Below are 18425 nucleotides of genomic sequence, written 5' to 3'. Positions count from 1 at the left end.
AAGTGGAAAAAAAACAAAAGGAGATTTCTTCCAACAATCAGTTCTCCGAACTCCTTAGAAAGTTAACAACCAGTTCTCCTGAATAGGTGCGGACTGGCTGAATCCCACCACTGAAATAGGTCTGATATAATCATGGCTAACATTGGTTTTTGACAACAAATATTATTGGCTTCAGGAAATAATGGTCACACTAATGCAATCAATAAAGGAGGGGGAAAAAAAACCTTTCTTGCATTAGTAAGAATTCGACCTTTCCTTACCATTGAGAGAAAAAAAAATCCTACTGTTTCTTCCATTAGTTGCCTTCCTTCTTCAGAATGCTTTGAGCATCTGAGTCTAGAACCTTCATGAGCTGATCACCCATTAGGGTTACCCTGTCCCAGTGGTGGGTTCCGGATCCTGTCGCAACTGGTATGCTGCGATGGGGCCAGGTGTCCACCACAAGCACCCACCCTGTACGCGCATGCATACCCACCACCAGTGACGCTCCAGCTGCTCAGCGTAGTGTTACACAGGTGCTGTACACTCTGTGCGTGTGCGCAAATGGCCTGGTTGGGTCAAATACAGGTAAGGATGGTGGGCAGATGGGCCTTTGGAGCACCGTACAGGAATGGTATTTGGTGCTCCCAGCAGTCACCGGTTCGCCCATACCGGGGCGTACCGCCCGTAACCCATCACTGGCCTGTTCCTTCTTAACATAATAAAAGAAGCTTATGGATTATATTACCTGGTGAGATGCATGTTCTTCCACATGCCCCCGCACAGCATTTTTTGTTTTCTTCACATTGGATATCATGATCACATTTATTAGGAGGATCAACCATCATACATATTATTTTAACATGTGGGCAACGTCCAGGTTTGTCTACAACAGGGAAAACATACAATGAAAAACAAATGCATCATTTCTTTGATCTTAGCAGGTGATGTACAAAGAGCTGATGTAAAACTTTGCCCCCTTAATGTAGTGTTTCTCAATCTCTGGCGCTTTAAGATGTGTGGACTTCAACTTCCAGATTTCCTCAGTCAGCTCTGTGTAACTTCCAGCTCAATTCTGGGAGTTGCGGGTCATATATCTTAAAAGTAGCTAAAATTGCAGAAAACTGCTTTAAAGGGTTTAAAGATGGGGGGAGTAGCTTGCAAATAATATAGTTTCTAAATCTGTATAATATATGAAGCAAAACATAGGGTGGCCAAATACTGAATTTTTCCACATCATCTCTGATCTTTGGCTATAGAAAAAATAATAATTAAAAAGATGAAAGTGTAGCAAAATCTTTTTGGCCATACTATATGTTATAACAGCCCTGGGTAATAGCAATAGCAATGGCAATAGCAGTTAGACGTATATACCACTTCATAGGGCTTTCAGCCCTCTCTAAGCAGTTTACAGAGTCAGCATATTGCCCCCAACAACAATCCGGGTCCTCATTTTACCCGGAAGGATGGAAGGATGGAAGGCTGAGTCAACCCTGAGCCGGCGAGATTTGAACAGCCGAACTGCAGAACTGCAGTCAGCTGAAGTAGCCTGCAGTGCTGCATTTAACCACTGCGCCACTTCAGCTCTATATAATATATAGTGCATTGTCAGATTGAAATTCTAATAATGTCTGACTTTTTCCCCCAAATCAATAGGATTAGATGGAGTTGCAGTCCAATAGTCTCTATGAGGCCACATACTTGCACTCTTTCTGGCACAAAGTGTCAGGCCTGCAATTATATTCCTTTTAGAATTTTGGCCTGACACACTTTTTCTTATTTCATTATGCTGTTTCTTTAGTATAGTTGATGGGAGGGGGGAATAGACAGGAGTGCGATTGTGGAATGTATTGTTTTCATTCTTTACTAGAAGCCAAGGTCATCCTTTGTCTCCGCACCAGTACACCTGACCAGAAGAAGCTTGGTGTGGATGCCAGTGTGGAAGAAGAAGATTGAACCATGTGATGGATTGTGGGTGTGGGGACAAGATCATGAACTTTTAACTGGGTGGAATTCTGATGTCATTTCCAGTACTGGGATTAACACAGATGTGCCTAAGATGTCTGCTTTATTAAATTGGAACCAAAAGGATTGTTTTGCCTTGGACTCTGATTTAATTCTACATGATATTAGGAACGCTGACACAAAATTTGCATTCAGATTTTTTGAGTTCATCTTGAACTTTAATAACTCTAACAATTTAATAAATCTAATAAATATGGTCAATATTCAAAGAGGATACCTTTTGGCTTCTGGCAGACCTTGGAACAAGTCCGATAACAGCACTTTAAGAATCCAGGGCAGTCATAGTCAATATTGCACTCGTGTCTTCCTGGTTTAAGGCATCGAGTTAATGGTGAGGGGCAAGTCCCAATTTTGTCTGAAAAAAACCCACCCAAGAATGTTAATATTAACACTCAGGGACTGAACCTGACAGCAATATTTTGAGATTAAATGAAACAGTTGCCTGTTTGATTGGTGGGTAGACAGAAGAAATAAATGAAATGGAGGGTTCAGAAAACTCACATCTTTACGTTTTGTATACAAGCTTAGTTTCTGATCTAATGTAACTTGGATTCATTTCAGGGGAACAATTTTAAGTGCTTGCCCTTCATGCTGTGGATTGAAAGCTGAAATTTCACTATTAAAGAAAAGCAAAACAGAATTTAAAAAAGAGTCTGTCATCTAAAACAAAATATTGTGACTTCACCTCTTCCATTATGTATTAATTTTCCTCATAAATGTAATTTCCCAGAGTGGAGCACGGCATTAATTAGTATATGATCTTCACCTGCTGTCTCCCATGTTTTTAACCATAGAATTAAATTTTATTAGTATATGTGCTGTTGAAGCAGGCACAAGATTGTATTAAGAGCAGCATGATAGAAGAAGCAATCATAACCAAACTTTATGTTTACTCAAACATCATCTACATAATTCATAAGGCAGGCTCCTGTTAAATATCTGTGTGAAACCACTAGGAAAGGTCCTCTGCTGACATGCAAGGAAGATGGTATTCAGACATGCCTCTTGATACCAGGCCAATCAAGTGATGCTCATTTTTGGTGAATGATCTATAAGGGCCTGGATGAGAAAGAAGAGGTTTCCAGGCAAGATTGATTACTGTGGTCATTAGTCCCCCTCCCCCAAGGTGGTAACAGCTGCCACCCATTCCTTAGACAGAAGTCGTGAGTCCAGGAGAACCTCCAAATTGTGTATTGCTTGTGTTTTTGGTAGTTAGTTTGAGCTGGTCAGTGCTAAAGATGTCAAATCTTCAGATCTCTTTTGGAGTAGGGCAGCCCCTGAGTTTTGGTGGTATGATAAAGCCTATTAATTTGTGTTTCAGACCTTGTTATGAAGCTATAAATAATTTGGATTAGAATAAGAGGTGATATGATGCAAATAGCAAACAACTGTTTTCTATTCTTCTCTGTCTTTCTCTAATTACAATAATAAAAGGGAATGTTAATGCATATCTTGGAGATTATCAACTAGACATTTTAATTTGGATTAGAAATGGCAAACAATTTTTTTTTCTGTCTTTCAACTATAAAAACAAAAGGGAAGGTTAACATATACTTTGGTGATTATTAACCAGAAATGTCAACATTTTTCCTTTTCCCTTTAGATTGTCTTAGACTTTAAATGGTCATTTTGTTAACACATATTAATAGATTGTTGTTTAGAGATTGTTGCTTTTTGTGTTTGTGGAGAGAAAAATGTAAATAACTCCTAGTTAACTATAATAATAATAAAGATATGTTAGAGAGAGGAAACCTTAGATGTCCTACTAATTGACTTTTTTCCCTTAGAATATGTTATAAAGGTATAAAGATATGGCAGATTGACTGGAACTGGGGGAAGGGGGAAAAATGCCAGCAGGTGGCTGTGTTTTTGAATCTTAACTAAATGAAAATTGTGGTATGGTGATAGTAAAATATATAAATTTTTAACATATATAATTTAAACTGAATGGAATATATGTGATTGTGGACAGAACACACGAAATGTACTTGTGACCAATGGATACGCTTTCTACAAGATGTAATGAAAGATGATGCTTTTCTTTTTGTGTTTTTTTCTGTAATAAAACTAATAAAAAAATTTATATATAAAAAAAACCCTAAATATCATCCTGCTTTTTAAGCATCTAGCAATGCATTTCTTCTTGAGCAGTTTTTCTCCAGGATGTATCGCTTCCCTAATAAGTGCTTAACTGCAAGTTAACCAGCTTTGCTTGTGCCCTTAATTAGTTGATTAGTATCCTCCCATCGGCTTGCTGCCTCAAATGACAAGGCCTTAATATTATACCCTTAAGGGTTTTGCCTTTAACTGGTTCTACCACATTCCTAAGACTAAAAAAAAATCAGTTTTTCTGATTTTTTACTAGAAAAAATAATTTCATTTCCCTGTAGGCCTATTTTTTTGTTTCTCACTATAATTTTTGTTGCAGATACCAAGGAAGTTAAATAATTACTGTTATTATTATTCCTGTTCAGATACCTGGCATAATTTCTAGATTATTTATGCTTGCAATGGGAGACTATGTCCTTTTAACCTAACCCTTAAAAAAGTTATCTAACCAGAAAATCTATTTAGAAAAGATCCTAACTGAGCAAAGGATACTCCAAAAAGAATCCAAACACATCAATGGCAATGAAATTCTGGAGAAAATGGGATGAAATGGAAGTAGAAAGGGATATCTTAGTGAAGGGCATCATAGACTGAATGGAACCGAATACTCCCTACTACAACTTTGTTAAGAAGTAAAATTTAAGTAGAAAAAAAATAACTAAAGTTAGTTTCTTTAGAATTTACCTTTTGGAGGCATGCTAGAAGCAGATGGCACCTGTGTACAAAGGGTCAGGAATTCCACAAGGAGGAAAGCACATGTGATCTTCATGATGTATTCAGAGAGTAGATCCAAATGTTTTAAAGTGAACCAGATTTATATTTAAGTTTCTAAAGGGGAGGGATTGATTCATAAAAGGAAAGAATCATACTTCATCTTTGTCAGAAAGACTTCCTTCAATCTCTCAATTTTACGTCACCTATATCCCATTCATTTTTTGGAGAACTGATATCTGACCTATGACATAAATCAGCCCAAAAACTGGACAGTACCCTATTATTAAGTAGTGTTAATTATGGGTTTAGGAACAGGAATCAACTGCTTTTTAGATGCCTGGACTTTGACAATCATTACATTGTCAAAGTGACTCAGCAATTAGTGGTTACTCCAAGTCAGACCAGGAATAGCATAGATGATAGTATCTCCTGTAGAAAGACCTTGGCTTATCCTTCAACATACTTCAGAACCTTGCAAAATCCGAACACCAGATATATGCACGAAAGAGAATGATTCCATATGGCTATATGTGTTTCATTTATTTTATTCATTAATTTTGAGATCTGTTCTAACATTTTTTCTAAAGTATATTATCCTATTAAGATTGTGCAGCATGTAGATAAATAAACTGGATAGAAAAGTTTTCTTCAGATGAACAAAACTAAGGATATGTTAATTTATTTGGTAGAAAAAATATTTTGTTTACATTATTTATATTTTTATTGAGTCAGAATCATAGAATTGGAAAGGGTTTTCTAGACTGCTGAGACTACATCCAACATAGTAATCCAAATTCATTTTTGTCCTTTCTTTACAAACAAAATACTTAATAATAACGCTAGTGTGGGTCGCTGGAACTGGCAGCAACCCAGGCCTGCCACGCCCCCGAACAGGTTCTCTGGTTGGCACCGTTGGCACCGCCATCTTGTTTTTAAGTTCTGCGCATGCGCAGAACAAGTTCAATTGAATTGTGCTTGTGCATGCACATGCAGCACACACACAAGCAAACAAGCATTAAAGCTGGCCGGAACCCACCCCTGTCTTCATTGGCTACCGACTTAATATCACCACTGTCACAAAGATTAGAATCATGGAAATCATGCATTCCTTGTGATACTTTGTGGAAGTGAAAGTTGGTCTTTAAAGAAACAGGATAGGGCATTGATGACTTTGGTCTTTGGATTTGAGAAAATTCCTGAGAATATAATGGACAGCCAAGAAAACAATTAAATGATCATTGAATAAATCAACCCAGAGTTCTCAGTTGAGGCTCAGATGACCAGGCTCATTTGGATGAATTATAGAAGATCTAGCGCTCTGGAAAATGCTCTAATGCCAGGAAAGACAGAAGGAAAGAGACGAAGAGGGTGACCAGCAACAAGCAACAGAAATTACAGAGGCAATGGAGGCACTGTTGGAAGATCTGAAGGAACATATTAGGAATAGATAATCCTCAAAAAAATGTAGATATATTTCACTAGGAGTTGAAATTGGCTAGATGGTACATAGCCAAAACTACTGTAAAGTAATACAGAACAGTTTTGATGATCTATGTATGTGACATTTGTTTAAGAATTTTCATAGGTTCTTGTCTTTGTGTCTAACCATGTATTGTTCTTTTTTATACTTGTTCTGCTCATAGTTACATATAGTTAGGTGTAATGTTATTGGTTCCACATCTCTGCCTAAAAACTGTGTTTACCAGAGAACAATAGTTTATTCCCATGATGGCGAACCTATGGCATGAGCTTGCAGAACCCTCTCTGTGGGTACATGCGTCAGCTGCTCTTCCAGGTTCTGTTGCACGCATGCATACCGGTCAGCTGGTCTTCATGAAGACCAGCTGGCTGGCACACATGCGCGCAATGGAACCCAGAAAAGAGCAGCTGGCCAGGGTGCATGTGCATTGGACCAGCTGCTCTCTTCCGTGTTCCGGCGCTGCGGTGTGCACACATGAACATGCGCTCCAGTTTCGGCATTCGGTGCTGAAAAGGTTAACCATCACTGGTTTATTTGCATTTTTACTGCCTGCTTCATCAGGAATGAAGATAAGATCATAAGCAGTGGAACCTGAAGTTCCATGAGGTTAGTAACAGGACATTTATAATGGGCCAAAGCTCTTGAATAATAGTGTCAAAGTTTATCTAATGATCTCTTTCTGCTTTTAAAAGCCATAACAATGTTTAAATGAATGCTTAATAGCCCTGTTAGGTGTCCTTGAAAACACTGGAACTCAAACTTAATCAGCAGCATTTTTTTTTCTAGAAAGGATAAAGAAGAACTTATATATTTAATGTTTCAACAAGCAAGGAAGAATCATTAGCGTCAAATAAAATGATTTAGAGAGCAGAATCAATCTTATACCAGCATAGTTGTCTTATGATGTATTATTAAAGTCAAACTTAATTTCATTGTAAGTAGCAACTAAATTGGCACATGATTACAAAATTTTATGACTAGTCCTACGATTATGAATCCACTTCAATGGTGGGATTTTTACTACTGGCTCTGTGAGCATGGCTCGGTGGGCATGGGGTGGGGGGAAGGATACCACAAAACCACCATTCCTTCCCCACCCCACTAACCTCTTTTCCAGCTCTTTTCTCCTGTTCAGGGCAACAAAAGAAGATCAGCTGGGAGGCAGTGGGGGTGGAGCCAGCCTATTTTCCGGTTCTCCGAATTACTCAAATTTTCCGCTACCGGTTCTCCAGAACCTGTCGGAATTGGCTGAATACCACATCTGGTCCACTTATATAGTTGAGCATTCTGCTTTCTTTCTCTTAACCTCACACACTATTCAGTGAGACTTCTTTCCCTGTTTTCCCTTAGGCAACAAATAGAGAGCAGCATGAATCTTTCAGAAAAGTTATGAGCACACAGTAACCCAAAGGCTACAAACCTTTATTGAAAAAGAATGTTCTTTGCCCTCGTCTCATTCCTCCTTTCATTCACTAGACTTTTGTGACTCAGGGTTGACCCGCTGTCTGTCTCAAAAACAGACAGAGCAGCTCCATTAAAATCCCTTTGTTTTAAGACTTTTACAGTGTTGCTATTTGCTGGGCTAATTGCTTTGCACAATCTTGATTTTCATGGTGTCTCTTTAAAGCTAGCATCTTCATTGTTCTGGGATCTGTTTTTCTAATCTCAGGAGGTTGGTTATGCCATCTATCTGATATGAGTGTCTTTCTCAATTCCAGATAATGATTTCTTGGGCTCTCTTTTATAGACATGAGCTCTAACAGTTGTCTGATTCTAACTTCTTTTAAATGACACATTTGTTCATGCATTAAATTTCAAATGTCTGAATATATGCATGTGTATTAGAGTCACCCTTCATTTACATCTCATTCCAAACTGTTCTGGTGGCAGCACTGACAACACTAGTTTAACTTCCTTTTCTCTGGGAAAAGTAGAGTTTCCCACGATTTATGAAATGTTGGAATGTCAGCATGTCAGCTGAAAAATTCTGGGCGTTGAAGTCCACATATTTTAAAGTTGCCAAATTTGAAAAACACTGCTTTATATGCACAATCATGAGTCAATCATTTTATTGGTAATAAAGAATTGGTTAAAGAGAATTTTATTGGTGAATAATTTCATCTTGAGAGAACCAAAAGTTTGGGATAAAAAACAAAAGAATATTTTGATCAGTTATTAAGCATTGTGTATCTATAAATTCATGGAGGTCAACCAGGCTGAATGTAATGATTGCTTGTCTCACGTGATCCCTGCAAAGACCCATTAGCTTCTTCAACATATCAGATCAGTTTAGGACAAGTTGATCTGAGCATTTATCTCTCTATTGACGCTTGTTACCTTGGTCACCAGAACATGTAGTCATGGCTGGGTTATTAGATCTTTTTTGTTATTATCACTGCTCTCTGTAATGTTTTTCCACTCTTAAGATAAAATACCCTTTTTGTAACATATTTGACTACTGTAGTAGATGGATCTCCTTGTTTTAATTTTCCAGTGACATTTAATGCTGTTTTAACATTTTAAAAAATATATATGAGATGCTTTAATTGATAATTTCTCATACCGTTGTTTTATTTTGCCTTGTATTTTAAATTATTGTGGTTTGCAATTGATATGGGTCAATGAATATATTCGGGGTGGATAAGTATGTATGCATATGCATAGGTATTTATTAATTTCATTCCTATCTCATTTTTCCTCTGGTTCAAAGATAGTTCAAAGATAGTTCAACTATATATAGGTGTGTGCAAGTGCATGTGTGTGTGTGTTGTTGTTGTTGTTTATTGGATCTATATGTCACCCTTCTCCCAAAGGACTCAGGGTGGCGTACAACATTAAAAAAAACACATATTACAAAAGTTAAAAGGAAATTAGATAGAGTATCCAAAAACAAACCCAATTAATATTAACAAAACATTTTAAAAATTAGATTAAAATTAACAATTTAATCAATCATTTATTTTATTCTGTTCAGGCCAGGCCATCTTGCTGGAAAAGCCAACTTTTTAGGGCACGTCGGAAGGACCGGAGGTCGGGGATTATGCGAAGCTCCAGGGGCAGTTCATTCCAGAAGGAAGGTGCTCCCACAGAGAAGACTCTCTCCCTGGGGGTTGCTAGCCGACACTGTCTGGCTGACGGCACCCTGAGGAGGCCAACTCTTGGGATCGCACTGGATGGTGGGAGGCTACTGGTGGCAGTAGGTGGTCTCGCAGGTACCCTGGACCTAAGCCATGGAGCGCTTTAAAGGCCATAAGTAGTACCTTGAATCGCACCTGGAAAACAACCGGCAACCAGTGCAGGCCGCCTAAAAGGGGTGTAACATGGGAGAATCATGTTGTGTGTGTGTGTTTCTGTGTACATAAATACATGTACATTATCATTTCTTTCTTCACAACAGCCTTTTGAAGTAGATTAGCCTGTTAATATTAAGTAAACATCACTAGTCCACCACTTTAAGCACTACAACATGTTGGCTGTCTTTTGAAGATGCTAATCAACAAATCATCCAAATGGATTTGCCTTCTGCAGATGCGATAAATGTTTGGCTGTTGACTCTTCACCTCAAGAATGCGCGTGGGTGAAGCACTGTTGATGTTAGGTATCCTTCAGAGTAGCAGGTCATTATCCTAAAAGGAAAAAACAAGGTGTCTGTTGAATTAAAAGGCTATCATTACACTCCAGAAATATAGATTGGAAACTAGTTTCAATTGTTTGGGTGAGTTATGCAGTTTGCAAACTCTGTCTGAAGGGTATGGTTTAATTTCTAATCTGTAATATTTAAAAGCAAAAACTGTCCATAAGGAGGATATGCTTCAGGTTGCCTCTTTTAAAACTTGTCAATTTATGGGACTTAGAAGATATGACTTTGGTGATTGCCTCCTGCTTTTCTCCCAAACATTAGGGGCCATTTGAGTGAGAATCCCCTTTATTTGCTGGTTGCCATTATATGCTTTACATTTTGTATTTATTGTTGTATTGTGATTTCTCCCCCTTTTTTGATTTATTTTTTGTTTTTTATGCTGTACACTACCCAGAATCCCATTGTTTAAGCTGGGTGGCTTTATAAATCTTGAAAATAAATAAACAAGGTAAAAGGTAAAGGTTCCCCTCACAAATATGTGCTAGTCATTCCCAACTCTAGTGGTTGGTGCTCATCTCCGTTTCAAAGCCAAAGAGCCAGCATTGTCTGAAGACGTCTCCGTGATCATGTGGCCGGCATGACTAAATGCCAAAGGCACATGGAACGCTGCTACCTTCCTACCAAAGGTGGTCCCTATTTTTCTATTTGCATTTTTTACATGCTTTCGAACTGCTAGATTGGTATTTAGGTATTTAGGTATTTATTGGGATTTATATGCCGCCCTTTTCCCTGAGGGGACTCAGGGCGGCTTACAACCACAGGGGAGGGGAGGTGCAAGGTCAAAACAAAACAATATGTGAACAACAGAAAAATAATAAAACCCAACTTTCATTCAGCAATCAAACACTCGGGCGGGTAATTAGGAGCCTATCCCCAGGCCTGCTGGGAGAGCCAGATCTTGAGGGCTGCGCGGAAGGTCTGGATAGTGGTGAGGGTGCGGATCTCCATGGGGAGCTCGTTCCATAGGGTCGGGGCAGCAACAGAAAAGGCTCTCCTCCGTGTGGTCGCCAGTCGGCATTGACTGGCAGATGGAATTCGGAGGAGGCCCAGTCTGTGCGATCTAATTGGTCGATTTAGGGAGGTAATCGGCAGAAGGCGGTCTCTCAAGTACCCAGATCCACTACCATGGAGTGCTTTAAAGATGGTCATCAGTATCCTGAAGCGCACCCGGAGACCAACAGGTAGCCAGTGCAGCTCGCGGAGGACAGGTGTAACGTGGGCGAACCGCGGTGCGCCCACTATCACTCGCGCGGCTGCATTTTGGACTAGCTGTAGTCGCCGGATGCACTTCAGGGGCAACCCCATGTAGAGCCCATTGCAGTATTCCAGTCTAGAGATCACAAGGGCTCGAGTGACTGTTGTGAGAGCCCCCCGATCTAAGTAGGGCCGCAACTGACGGACCAGGCGAACTTGGCAGAAGCTGGGACAAATAACAGGAGCTCAATCCATTACGTGGCACTAGGGATTCAAACCGCTGAACTGCCGACCTTTTTGATCGACAAGCTCAGCAACTTAGCCATTTAGCCACTCCGTCCCTAAATAAATAAGCAAACATACAGATAAGTAGATAAACAAAGAAATAGTGACATAATTAAAACATAATTCTAATACATAATAAAACAATAAAAAGTAAAATACCTGCCTAAGAACAGTGGAGGCTGAATTCAGTAGAAATATAGTAGAACTACTAAAAATATTATTGGTACAAGCAAAAGAAATGAGCACTTTTTTTTAAAAAAAAAAACCCTTTGAAGAATGAAAGAGTTTTGAAAGGATAAAGGATCTTCTCAGTTCTTGTTGTGACATGGACACATCCAGGTTGTTTTCCTGGGAACAATATGAAATCGATTTGCCTTTAGGATCTTCCAAGACAGCTTTTTAACATCTGATCAATCTATTCCCAAAGATTTCTTGGTGGTATCCCATCCAAATACTAAGGAGTTAATTGCTTCTTATCCTTTTTGAGTTTATCCAAGCTCCACTAGATGCATGCACCTCTTGAACATAGCAAAGGTATCACACAAACTCAAAGGGAACAAAGCTGTACAAAGTTGTGAGTTTACTACTGAAAAAACCTACTCCACATAGCCACTTACCATGGTTCAGTAAGTTTTGCAGTGAATCCAATGCTCAGATAAGATTGTATTATTGATTTTAGCAGCCCCAGTACATAAAAAATGGATCATTCTTGTAACATCTCACAGTTCTGGAATATACCCGAGAAGCTAGAAAACAGCAAAAGCATAAATGAAAAATTTAAATAATAACACATTTGGATTCATAGCTGGATTGAGTTTATTGCAAAAGAATCTGGAATATATTACAATATAATAGCAATAGCTCTTAGATTTATGTACTCTCCATTGTGTTTTACAACACTCTCTGAGCAGTTTACAATGTCAGCATATTAACCTTAATAATTTGACCCTAACATCATTTTACCGACCTCAGAAAGACGGAGAGCCGAGGTGGCGCAGTGATTAGAATACAGTACTGCAGGCTACTTCAGCTGACTGCTAGCTGCAGTTCAGCAGTTCAAATCTCACTGGCTCAAGGTTGACTCAGCCTTTCATCCTTCCAAGGTGGGTAAAATGAGGACCTAGATTGTTGGGGGCAATATGCTGACTCTGTAAACTGCTTAGAGAGGACTGTAAAAGCACTATGAAGTGGTATATAAGTCTAAGTGCTATTGCTATGGCAGGCTGAGTCAAACACAAGCCCCCTTAAAATCAAAATCCAGATTATGGACAAAGTTAGCTTGCAATATTGCATTCTAACCACTGCACAACCAATGTTCCTAATATAGAAGATTAATGAACAATCACGACTTGCCCTATAAGGAAAAGCTAAGATGAATTCAGGTTAACACTAGGATACTTCTTTTTGTATTTAGTTTGATAGTAGCCAACCTGACATTAGCCTTAAATATGTGTCCTTCTCTGAATGTGAAAATTAATTATACATCTTAAATGTAGTAACATTTGAAATCACTCCAAAATATGATTGGCCCAACCTTCAAATTCATTCAAAGGAACAATTCAAATGACTCATTATTAAAAAAAGAAGAAGCTTTGGGACTACAATTTTTTTTTCTATCAGATATTTTGTCCATGTTGTATTTCATAGTCCTGATTCTTATGATAATAGTTTAGGGCTCTAAGATTTCGTGGTACTTATTTAATATTCAATTTTAAATGTAAGCAATCTCAAGGACCTTGTCAAAATGAAAAGACAGATTGTAAATATTTTAAAATATGTTTCTTATTTAGAAACATATTGACTGCTTAGTTTTTGCAGTATTGCCTCTTAATCAATAATCAAGATTATATGAATAATATGAATGTGAATTACTCATTTGTCAATGCATTCATAAGGCAAAGATTAACACGTAATCCCAAACTTAATTGGAGTGATTATGTGCATACGGGCTATTCATAGTCATGGAATTAATGCAGAAAGCATTACTGGATCTAGGTAAGGGGAAAAAAACCCACACAAATGCCTAAGAGGCCATAAACTATGATGCCCAAGATAGGCTTTAGAACTATGATTTCAAACAACATGTCATGTAAAGCTAATAAAAATGACTCTTCTCTACTAATAGTTATAAAGTGTTGTATACCATTATGTCTCTTCTACTTAGAACTACCATTTGGAACAGCACTATTTCCTATTTTCAGGCTCATTTTCCTTTGTAGGAATAGTCTATGTCATGGTGACATAGACTATTCTATGGTGAAAAGGGAGCGCATGCGCTTTGCTCATCTGCTCATCTGGGCCGCAACTCAGAAGAGGAGCTGTCCTGGGGGCATGCACATGCTAGAAAATGAATTGGTTTCTGGTGCATGCCTGCACACTGACAAGCTAGTTAGCCGGTTTCAGGTGTGCAAGTGCATGTGACAATCAACTAGCTGGCACGCATGTTCATGCCAGAAAATGGAAGACATGTGCGATAGGTTCGCCATCACGGGTCTATGTCTTTCATGTATAGATCAATCCTAGAATCATTGGCAAAATCTTGTCTGTCTCACATCTTATAAGACCATAATCTCAGTGCATACTGTACCATATACTGGTGGAAGACACTCCCTCCCACATATCCCTTCACAACACTTCAGGTTGCCAACGCATTCGAAGTCATAATCACAGTAATTGGGTGGATTGAGCATCCGACATTTTTCACGAATAAATGGACAGAATCCTGGTTTCTCTACAATACAGGACAGGGGGAAAAAAGATGTGACATTGAAGACAAGTTTGCATGTTAGTGCTTCTTGAATTCACCTTGAGTGCTAAAACCTGTGCCAGAAGTATTCCATCTTGAAGCTTTCCTCACATAAACCACAAACCCCTAAATCAGAAGGACAAATTATTTTGACCCCTAATTGGAGTCCCCAAAACACATCATCAGTGGAACATAAAAAGGTAAAGGTTAAAGATTCCTCTCACACATATGTGCTACTTGTTCCTGACTCTAGGCTAGGGGGCGGTGCTCATCTCCATTTCAAAGCTGAAGAAGCAGCGCTGTCCAAAGACTTCTCTGTGGTCATGTGGCCGGAATGACTTAACGCCAAAGGCATACGGAACCTTGTTACCTCCCCAACAATGTTTTTCTACTTGCATTTTTACATGCTTTCAAACTGCTAGGTTGGCAGAAGCTGGGACAAGTAAAGGGAGGTCACTTCATTACGCGGCACTAGGGATTCGAACCGCTGAACTGCTGACCTTTCGGATGGACAAGCTCAGTGTCTTAGCCACCGAGCCATCACATTCCTTTCAGTGGAACATACCTTCATGTTAAATGCCAATTTCATAACGAAGACAACATTATTTTGTATGCTAAATTATATGGCTATAATTTCCAGAATATTAGACTGGGCCATTGTAGCACTTTTGTTGTTTTGTTCCTGTCTAAAACCTAAACTGGAGAAAAGCTAATCCTTTTCAAGCCCTCCCAGAGTGTGGTTACAGAATAGTAATTATGCTACTTTATTTTTATTTTTTTTAATTATCTTGAACCCAGGATAATTAAACTTCTAATAACATACTCCACCCATCTAAAGCTGTTCCCTAATCCATCAAATTACAGTAAATAAAGGGAATGTAATTCCTGTCAATTCCAGGTCATAGTGGGCATGAGGTGGCACATTTTGGCAGTGGAATTCAGGAGTTTCTGGTGGTTAAATACATTTTTTTCAGCATATAAGAAGCTTAGTTTGAAATACCTTAAAAAACAAAACATGTCCAGAGCTATTTCACAAGAAGAGTACTCCACTCCTCTGCTCACAATATAATCCTTTATCCACCAGGCTCGAACTTTTGAGCTTGGATAATGTGGAATTATGCCGTCTATGGTCTAACCTAAGCATAGTACACAAAATTGTCTGCTACACGTCCTACCTGCCAATGACTATTTCAGTGTCAACCTCAATAAAACACAGGCAAACAATAGATACAAACTCAAGGTAAACCGCTCCAAACTCCATTGCAGAAAATACGACTTCAGCAACAGAATGGTCAATACCTGGAATGCTCTACCTGACTCGGTTGTTACATCCTCAAACTCCCACAGCTTCAACCTTAAACTGTCTATTGTAGGCTTCACCCCATTCCTAAGAGGTCCGTAAAGGGGGCATGCATAAGTGTACCAATATGCCTACCGTTCCTGCCCTACTGTCCCGATTTACAATACAATACAATACAATAGCAGAGTTGGAAGGGACCTTGGAGGTCTTCTAATCCAACCCCCTGACCAGGCAGGAAACCCTACACCACTTCAGACAAATGGTTATCCAATCTCTTCTTAAAGACTTCCAGTGTTGGGGCATTCACAACTTCTGGAGGCAAGCTGTTCAACTGATTAATTGTTCTAACTGTCAGGAAAATTCTCCTTCATTCTAAGTTGCATTTCTCCTTGATTAGTTTCTACCTATTGCTTCTTGTTCTGCCCTCAGGTGCTTTGGAGAATAGTTTTGACTCCCTCTTCTTTGTGGCAACCCCTGAGATATTGGAACACTGCTATCATGTCTCCCCAAGTCCTTCTTTCTATTAAACTAGACATACTCAGTATGTCTATTTTTACTTATTTCCTTTGTTCATATCCATGTTTATACTTATACCTGTTATTTTGTACATTAACTAACTAACTAACTAACCAACTAAATAAATAAATAAATAAATAAATAAAATAAGCAAACAAACAAATAAAAATAAAATAATAAATAAAATAAAAATAAAATAAAAAATAATAAATAATAAATAAAATAAATAAACAAATAATAAAATAAATAAATAAACAATAAAATAAATAAATAAACAATAAAATAAATAAATAATAAAATGAATAAATAGTAAAATAAATAAATAATAAAATAAATAATAATAAAATAAATAAATAATAAAATAAATAAATAATAAAATAAATCAAACAAACAAACAAAATATGGGCTCATCAATTGGGGTGGATTTGAAGCCACAAAAGGGATGCTAATGGCCACATTTTTTAGTAAACTTCTTGCTTCTACCTTCTAAAATACACCACTATGATTCCAGACCTAAGCATAATGGATTGATATTTTTCCTCCATAGGCCACATACTGTTTTACATAAACTACATATTGACCACTCACCCTATTAGAATAAAATGTCTACCTCTTTAATTGAAAAAAACACAATACTCTGACCTAAATTTGGAAATATAGGTTTTGATACTTACCTCTGAAAATCCTTGTTCCAGATGCAGATGATATCTCTGAGCAAAGGACAAGAAAGCCTATAAGAAGGGATATACCAAATGGCTTCATGGTACTGTACCAGATGTTGATGCCTAAAACAGAGATAGGCTGTTATTTATATTGGTAGGACTGGATCAGATGATCATGATTGTCTTCTCCCATTTAGGTAATAATTAGCTTTTCACATCCTCATAGCTAGCCAGTGCATCTTAATTCCATTGTTCAACATGTTCCATGTATGCCTTTTTTTTCTACTACCATGGATAATGGAATAAATGGAGGATAAACTGTAGGCTTTCCAATTAACTTTGGATCAGATTTGTTATGTCCCAGATTTTCCTAGACAATATGGCCAGCAGTAAAAAATGATCCAGGACAAATATTTAGTTCTGTTATTTAGAAATTCTGGTCAAAATAGAGATATACCATATGAACAAATAAAGGGAAAAAAGATTATAACATAAAATTTTTCCTTTAATTAAGAATCTGGAAAAACCTGAACTATAATCATCATTTTGGTGAAAAAAGGAGATACACAGAAGTGAACAATTTCTGGATTTCTGAAAATGACACAGAACATATGTGGAACAACAGGAATACATAGAATATTTTGTGGAAGACAAACAGGATGTGGTAAAGAGGCACTAGAGAATGACAACTATCACTTGGTATCTTAATGTTGAACTTCATACCGCAGGAAAAGGTGGAGGGAAATTCCTGGGAGAAGTACTAAAAAAATCTGGCAGGAGTTGGCCAGAATCACAGAGCCTTAATAACCAGCAATGTAACATTGAGCCAAGGCAGCGCAGTGGTTAGAGTGCAGTACTGCAGGCTACTTCAACTGACTGCTAACTACAGTTCGGCAGTTCAAATCTCATCGGCTCAAGGTTGACGCAGCCTTCCATCCTTCCCAGGTACATAGAATGAGGACCCAAATTGTTGGGGGCAATATGCTGACTCTTACAGAGGGCTGTAAAAGTGCTATGAAGCGGTATATAATTCTAAGTGCTATTGCTATGAACCATTCATACAATCATACAATAAAATCAACTAGTTGAATTTCCTATGCAGCAGATTATAAGATTGATGCCTGACTGATACTCTGAACCCAGAACACAGCAGCATAAGACATATTCATAACAAGTTGTGAAACCCAAATATGGAGTAGAAGGGATTGTTGCTGATTTAATTTTTGATTGGGAGCTTCTCAGAGTTGGCCAAAAGATGGGCAGCTATAAATGACAAATGAAGGCAAATATCCATATCCCAAGATAATGTTGCAGGATCCAATCTGAGGTGATCACTGGGTCCAGAGGTTTAGTATTTCAAGCTTTCAGTTTCACACTGAAGCCCTCCTCAGTGAACTTCTCTCTCTCTCTCCAGAATGTGCTATATAAACAATAATAAATAAATTTTGAGTGCTCAACTCTAGAATTTAAGAAATATGCCTATTTCGGAAGAGCCAGACCTTTCTCACGTTTATAGTGTGACAGCCGGGGGTGAAATCCAGTAGGTTCTGACAGGTTCTGGAGAACAGTAGCGGAAATTTTGAGTAGTTCAGAGAACTGGCAAATGACACCTCTGGCTGGCCCCAAAGTGGGATGGGAATGGAGATTTCACAGTATTCTTCCCCTGCCACGCCCACCATGCCCACCAAGCCATGCCCACAGAACTGGTAGTAAAAAAAGAATTTCACCACTGGTGACAACTATTCTAATATTAATATTGGAATTCCTGGCCCCAG

General features: G+C 38.3%; 1 pseudogene across 1 annotated transcript; it reads right to left on the bottom strand.

Moving 5' to 3' along the window:
• Positions 1 to 692: 692 nt before the first annotated feature.
• LOC106544214 (waprin-Phi3 pseudogene) lies at positions 693 to 16768 on the bottom strand (annotated as a pseudogene). Its single transcript, XR_015697416.1, has 3 exons — positions 16663 to 16768; positions 14014 to 14157; positions 693 to 865 (listed from the first exon to the last, which is right to left on the bottom strand). The product of XR_015697416.1 is annotated as a waprin-Phi3 pseudogene (transcript).
• Between the last annotated feature and the right edge of the window lie 1657 nt (positions 16769 to 18425).

This window comes from Thamnophis sirtalis, unplaced genomic scaffold (assembly GCF_051295495.1).
Source record: "Thamnophis sirtalis isolate CommonGarterSnake01/CBP01778 unplaced genomic scaffold, rThaSir2_p1.2 scaffold_7, whole genome shotgun sequence".
NCBI lineage: Eukaryota > Metazoa > Chordata > Lepidosauria > Squamata > Natricidae > Thamnophis > Thamnophis sirtalis.
Note: the sequence above shows the minus strand (reverse complement) of the source record. Positions and strands in the feature narration are given on the sequence as shown.